The sequence below is a fragment of the Macadamia integrifolia genome, unplaced genomic scaffold (genome assembly GCF_013358625.1).
Source record: "Macadamia integrifolia cultivar HAES 741 unplaced genomic scaffold, SCU_Mint_v3 scaffold_187A, whole genome shotgun sequence".
Taxonomy (NCBI): domain Eukaryota; kingdom Viridiplantae; phylum Streptophyta; class Magnoliopsida; order Proteales; family Proteaceae; genus Macadamia; species Macadamia integrifolia.
This window is the reverse complement of record NW_024870634.1, coordinates 284,768-291,512: the sequence shown is the minus strand read 5'-3', so window position 1 is coordinate 291,512 and position 6,745 is coordinate 284,768. Positions and strand designations below refer to the sequence as shown.

Sequence of the window (6,745 nt, the reverse complement as noted above, 5' to 3'; positions counted from 1 at the left end):
GCAGTAGGTACAGCAGCAAGCATGTAACATCAGCTCCTTTCACTTCTTTTCTTCTTCTTCCTTTCTTTCCTTCTCTTTTCTTCTTCTTCTTCTCCTCTTCTACTTCCTTTTTCCTTCTTCTTTCTTTTCTTCCTTCTTCTTTCCCTCTGCTATTCACCGAATTATACAATAGCAAAATGAGTTAACAACAACTGAAGAAGGAATTTTAAGGTTTAGCCCTAAGGGTCCTTAGGCCCCGTTTGGCTGAACACCTTAATATCTAAAATTGCTTTTTAAAACTGTTTTAGAAACATAAAACTAAAATTAAATTCTCATGGATGGATCCCACCAAATACTGACCTATTAGGCTGGATGTGGTCAGCATTAGAACTTCTACATATTGGACAAGTGTGAGGCTCAAGGATATAGGGATGTGGGACCCACACAGGAAAAATCCATTTTTCCAGCATTCTACCAACCAAACCGGCTGGCCGATTTGCACATTTCTAGTTCATCAGTTGTCTTATCTCTTGGGCTTATGAATCCACTCAATGTGGAACTGATTCCACTTCTATTCTGGCTATTTTATACCGTTTCCTGACTGGTGGATCTGTGGATGTACCAAACTTCCCTCTCTTACTATTGTACAAGTGGATCCACAATAGGGTAGCCTACTTCCTATGCCAGCTAGGTCCTGACACTGAGCTCAGTTGCTTCTAGTTTTAGGGTGTTACATTAGAAGCTAATTATTTTCATTCTAAATCTCTCTTTGACCCCTCAGTTATGACTAAAAGGGGATCCCTCACTTAGATCAGGTAAAGTTGAAAGCCTATCTGATCTAATTCATTCCTTCAAATTAGAAACACAAGATAAGAGGAGCCATAAGATAAAATTGTGTCTCTTCCAAGGGCCTTCACTTGTTATAGTTGTAAAAAAGGAAAGGACATTTGCAGTGGCTACCGTGGGAAAGATCTGAACTTGCACATATCCAATATTTGTTAATAATCAATTTGCCAAATCTTATAATGCAACTATGCAAGGCTAGTTAGGGTCAGGTTGGGAAGGTGTTTTTCAACCCTAACCCGCCCTTAGGGTAGGTGTCAGTTGTTCGGTTTGGACCGATTTTGGTTTGGTTTTTGTTGGTTTCAGTGTGAGATTGAGTTAGCCCAAAACATGATCCAACACAACACATCGGTTTCGGTTTAGTTTAAGTTTGGTTTTTGATTTCCCTATTGGTGTGCTATTGCATTCGTTTCTGTTTGTTTTCAATTTCTTGTTGAGGATCACTTGCATAAACCAGAGCCCAAAGTCTCAATTATGTGCACTTATGTTACTTATTCTCGTTATTAGAAACATAGGGAGTGACTACAGTGATGGAGGGATTCCTTATGTTGGAATGATGGAGATGAGTTGCATCTCCATGATTAACTTGTCATATAATTTTACTTTGGCATTCTTCAAGATTGGGGAAAGTATTAGAAACAGAGATGAAATGGGATGGAATTAGGGATTGGCATAAAGAAGTTGTTATAGTCAAGGATGGTATATAGATGTTATAACAGACCAAATCATTTTAAAATTTTAAATTTTAGAAGTCAAACGGGCAACTCCCTTGGAGAAACCTTATGTGTAGTTTAGAAACATAATGACTAAGTATTAGAAACATAATGACTAAGTATAGTTGACCAATAGTTTTAAAACTTGGAGTTTGTTTTCAATGAAAAAAGAAATCTCAATTAAGAATAACATGAAGTTATTTAGATAGCAAGATGTTGGTTTTATTCGGTCTGGTGTTGGGTTATTTTGATTTTTGGTTTGGTTCGATTCGATTTGGGGTCACACTATCCTAATTCAAAACATGATCCGATAGGCCATATCGGTTTTGGTTTGATTTCAGTTGGCCTAACCGAATCGGTCCCAATTTCGACACCCCTACCACAAGGTCAGAAATCTTAGTCCAAACTCTATTTGGACACATGGTGGGTTCGATCCATCAGGGCCAAACTTATACCCCTACTTGGATCCCTTCATTGCCAAATTTTATAATCGCTGATTCCGTGCCTAAATGGAACTCTCTTCTAAAGATTAAGTGATTTTTTTGTTGGTACTTCTTGAGTACTAATTTTTTAGTTTCTTACCTCCCTCTGTCTCTCCACTTCTAGATGATCGTTTGCGGTGTACTATTTCAAAACAAGGCATCTTCACCATCTCGAGAAGATTTTTCTAGAAACTCAAAGTCCAACTGATTTTATTATATTTTCTTTTTTATTATTATTTTTTTCTTTTTATTATTATTTTTTTCTTTTTTATTATTATTTTTTTCTTTTTTATTTTCCTTTTTATTATTATTTTTTTCTTTTCTTGGAGGCTTCTACTTGATGGCCTTCCAGTCAAAGCCACTCCTGGAAAATAGATAAACATTGATGTCACTGTGGGTTTTGCAACACTCACAGGGAAACCACTTGGCGTGATTTTTTTTTTTTTTTTCATTCGATTTCTAATAACTGTTATGGGCTATGAGACTATTGGGGTTAAAAACGGAATTCCCTACCAGTCACTCAATCTTGGATCTGATTATGCTCTTTTTCCCTCTATGATTCTTGACTAGGATCATCTGTTCTTTAGCGTTTCAATGATTTCTTCATATTTTATATGGTCCATAGGATTTTTTATTTTTGTTTTTTATTTTATTTTTGGGTTAGAATGATGGTTACTCTTCTTACCAAACCTAATTCCATCTATATTTGGTTTAATATTAACCGTTGGATTATTGATCTACAGTTATCTCCTCCCTCTGATGAGTCTCTTAGCTCTAAGGAACATATTGAGCACACTTTTAACACCCAGAAGCATGCCATCTTTGCAATTCCTATATTTTCCCATTTTATTATGAATTGGAGTTTCTGATTTTTCTAATAATATCTCAGGTCTAGCTTTGTTGCATTCTTTTCCATGATTGTTTTGTTTTAGTTTTTCTAGATTTCATGATGATAGGAAGAAGCATTGACATGGAAACCCGACGTTTCCTCCACAGCCTCAAATTAACCAACCGTAATGTTTGGATGATATAAAAAATCTAGAGGAACTCGAAGGGGATGCATAACATGGTGGTGGACTGTAGCACCTACTCGTGGCCCTTGAGCACTATTACCTTTATTTTTTGACGTTTATAAATCTCTTCTTTTGACTACCTTTTGTTTCAAGCAATCTAACGACATCATGCTACTTGATCATATTGCTTACCTTGCTATGCAACAAAGATTAATCTTTTGAAAACTTGTATTATAGTGGATGTAAAAAGCTTATTTAGTTAATGGAATTTTTTTCTACCATTTATATATATATATATATATATATATACATATGATAGAAGTTTGTAAATATGGTATGCTCTGTAATGCCAGTAGGGGGAAACAAGAAATGTCTATTGTATGCTCTGTAATGACTTTTTAATTGCTATATATGACATGATGTTGCTCCACTTTTGTTTGTCTCTTTTTTTTTTTTGTAAAACTTTTGTTTGTCTATTTAATACTTAGATCTAATGATCTCCAGCCATGAAGGCAACACCACCCCCTTAACCTGGGATGCATGACCCTACATAACTAGTCCCTTTATCAGATGAGCGAACCTTAGGGGGACAACGAAAAGTTCAAAAGAGGTAATGAGATCTCTATAGAATTAACCAACCATATTACTCATAATCCACCAACCCATTTGTGGAAGCTCTAGTTGTTGGAACAACAAAATTTAAAACCTTATCCCAATTTTCTACCAAAAAAAAAAATTATCCCAACTTACTGGGTCAGTTACATAGATTCTAAACAACAATGAGTGCGAAAATCCATACAAAAATATTGATGGATTATGACAAAATATAAAAAGTGCCGACTGCCAACTTGACACACCACTACAAATTGACCACAAGCTTATAACGATAAACTATAATAAGGTACCAACTATCTAGACGTACTATATAGATCGATTAAGTCAAAACGTCCTACATACATTATGTCCACCACCAAGACAATCCATCACCCAACCTACTTTATTATTAGCAAATAAAGTAAGTGTATTGAAAGACTTCAACCTAAGACCACTTGTTTGAAAATCATCAACCATATCATAAGTCTGAACATGCAAGTTGTTTCATGTCAATAAAATAAGAACTCGTACATCATATATATTATATTATATTTCTATTATTTTCTAGTCTAACATCCAAAACTGTCCATGGATGAGCAAAACCGTATGACCTCCAGGTGGTTTAAGAGTCCGGCCTACAACAATATAAATTTTAGTAGCTATGCTGCATAACATGATAACCTTTCACAATAGCCCCAACAATGCCATTGCTATCAAAATCCAACTTTACAAGATTGAAAAAATCATAATAATTTTTTTTTTTCATGTTTCATTTGATGGGTGGTTGTGAAGCTAATTACTACATAAATCAGAGGTGAACTAAAGATCAGATCAGTAAGTAGCACAAAGTCCAATTTAACAAATGCAAGTTCTCAAAGTATCTTCTGGAAATGTCTGACATCAACAGAGAATGCCTAGACCAAATATTTGTATACGGTTCCGCTAATTGATCGGAGACTACAAGCCTAACATTAGCTGTTGGAATAAACATATGCTAAATAAAGCTTTGATAGATCCTTCAAATTAGAGATGCTAAATGATAAGTAAAAGATGTAACATTAGAATGTCCTATCACCCAAGCCATTTGATTTGTATCAATAGCTCATTGCTCATATAATTCACCAGCTTCGTCTATCAATGATATCCTCTGATATCCTCCTATTATCGCAGTGGATCAAATTCTGGGCAGAACCTTGATAAAGAGCAGAAGAAAAGTTTACATTGCATGAATGCATAATCTCAACAGCTAGGGAAAAAGTAACTAAGTTTTCACTCTTGCCAGCAATTTAGATTTGAACCCAGTTTCTACTCACTGATGGTGAAGAGAGAATCTCTTCAACAATGGGATCTAACAATGATTGGACTGGCAAAGGTTACTTTCGACTCAATACAATAGGGGGTGCAAATTAATAATGGACCCAAGGTACAATCATAGTGTCACATCACCAACACTGAAGAGATTCCCTGTTCAACCACGGGTGAAAGAAAACTTAATACCAGAAAATAAAATGAAAAATGTTATTGAAAGTCCACTCTTCCTTGATGACGACTGCACCCACCTAAAGATCTGTACTCACTCCCAGCAGCTATTTGGATCCAATCATCTGGTGTAGCACTCAATGAGCCAACAAGACAAAGATCACAGGGGTTGGATGCATCTTTTGAGCCTTTAGGAGCTCCCAAGGCCACGTGGTTCTTAGGTTCAGCCACCTCGTCCTATCCTATTCAAGCTGAATAGAACTAGCATCCTAGAGGCCACGTGGTCAGTTTTCAATTTGTGCCTTGAGTTGTTTTACAGCAATTGCCAACAGCATGTCTTGGCTGTCACAGATTTCAATCCAGCCATGGATAATCAACAGCAAGCTGAAGAGTTAACTTGACTGTGCCTCCTCTGTTCAATGGTATACTTCAGTACCAACCTGGTTGTGTGCCATTAGATCCTCCTTCCGCCTCTCTGTAACCGAGGATTTTATTATTACCCAACCCCACCACAGTATATCAATGAATAAATAAATCAGTGCAGGAAATATCTTAACCTGCAAACCAAAAGAAAAAGGCAGACATCTTAACCTGCATTATTTCAATCATAAGGATTTACTCGAGGAAAAATCATGACTTGAATTGCCATCGTCAATTAAGGCTACCAAAGAAGTGAAAGGAACCATGAATGCTGATGCTGTTTGACCCGCCCAAACAGAATACAAAATAAAAAATTCTCTCCTTTTACCTTCGAAAACAAAAAAAAGGATAAGAAAAATCTATCCCCCGAAAGGTAACTCATTTGAGCTGTGCTGATGACATGTGCTCAAAGAGTCGAAGAAACTAATAAACAAGAGCGAGCTAATTAAATCAGCAGCAAGTAGAATAAAAAAGAATACACCCCTTAAATATAGACCACCGACCCTTCTTTTTTCTTTTATTCTCCTACCGTCAAACCAAACCCGAATTTGTAGTCGTTCTTCATGTGATCAATCTGCAAGCAGATAAAACAGATGGATAGATTAAAAAAGGAAGCTTCTCATAAACAGACTGCAATAGTTCCATGGTGAAAAGAAAAAAGCTAGAATCTGTCATAAAAAAATGATGTTCTTGATATGAATTATGAAACACAGCTTTCTGTACCCCAGTTGACATTGTGGTCATTTGACTGGGCACAGCGTGAGGCTAGACAAATGTCAGCCCAATAACCAAAACATCTGCAATATTTTGTCCACACTGGTTAACTATGTAACTCCCCGACCAACCAAACCAATGTGATATATAATGTGGTAGGTTTAGGATGTAGGTCCCCATCCCCATTCCTTATGTTACCTGTTTTCCCTAGAAACAGGGACAAGAACTCTCTCCTCCTTTTTCACTCTCTATGACAATCCTCCGTTGACTTCCTTCCAAATCCATGCCAAGATCCCTTGGACTGCTACCAAAAAAGAAAAACAATTAATTGACAAAGAAACTCACCTCGGCAGAAAGAATAAAATTGAGACCCATATTCAGCCGTTCTTCCAGAAAAGCAGCTGTGCAGCCATTGGAATCTATCTTCCCTCTTAGACGACACTGCAACCAAAAGTTCACATAGACCATGATTTCATGACTTCCACACAATTCCCCCTCCCCCCCCCCC

General features: G+C 36.6%; 1 long non-coding RNA gene across 1 annotated transcript; it reads right to left on the bottom strand.

Moving 5' to 3' along the window:
• Positions 1 to 4,913: 4,913 nt before the first annotated feature.
• On the bottom strand, positions 4,914 to 6,702 carry LOC122071080. The gene is made up of 2 exons (XR_006138050.1): positions 6,583 to 6,702; positions 4,914 to 6,097 (listed from the first exon to the last, which is right to left on the bottom strand). It is a non-coding gene; the product is annotated as an uncharacterized LOC122071080 (long non-coding RNA).
• Positions 6,703 to 6,745: the final 43 nt, after the last annotated feature.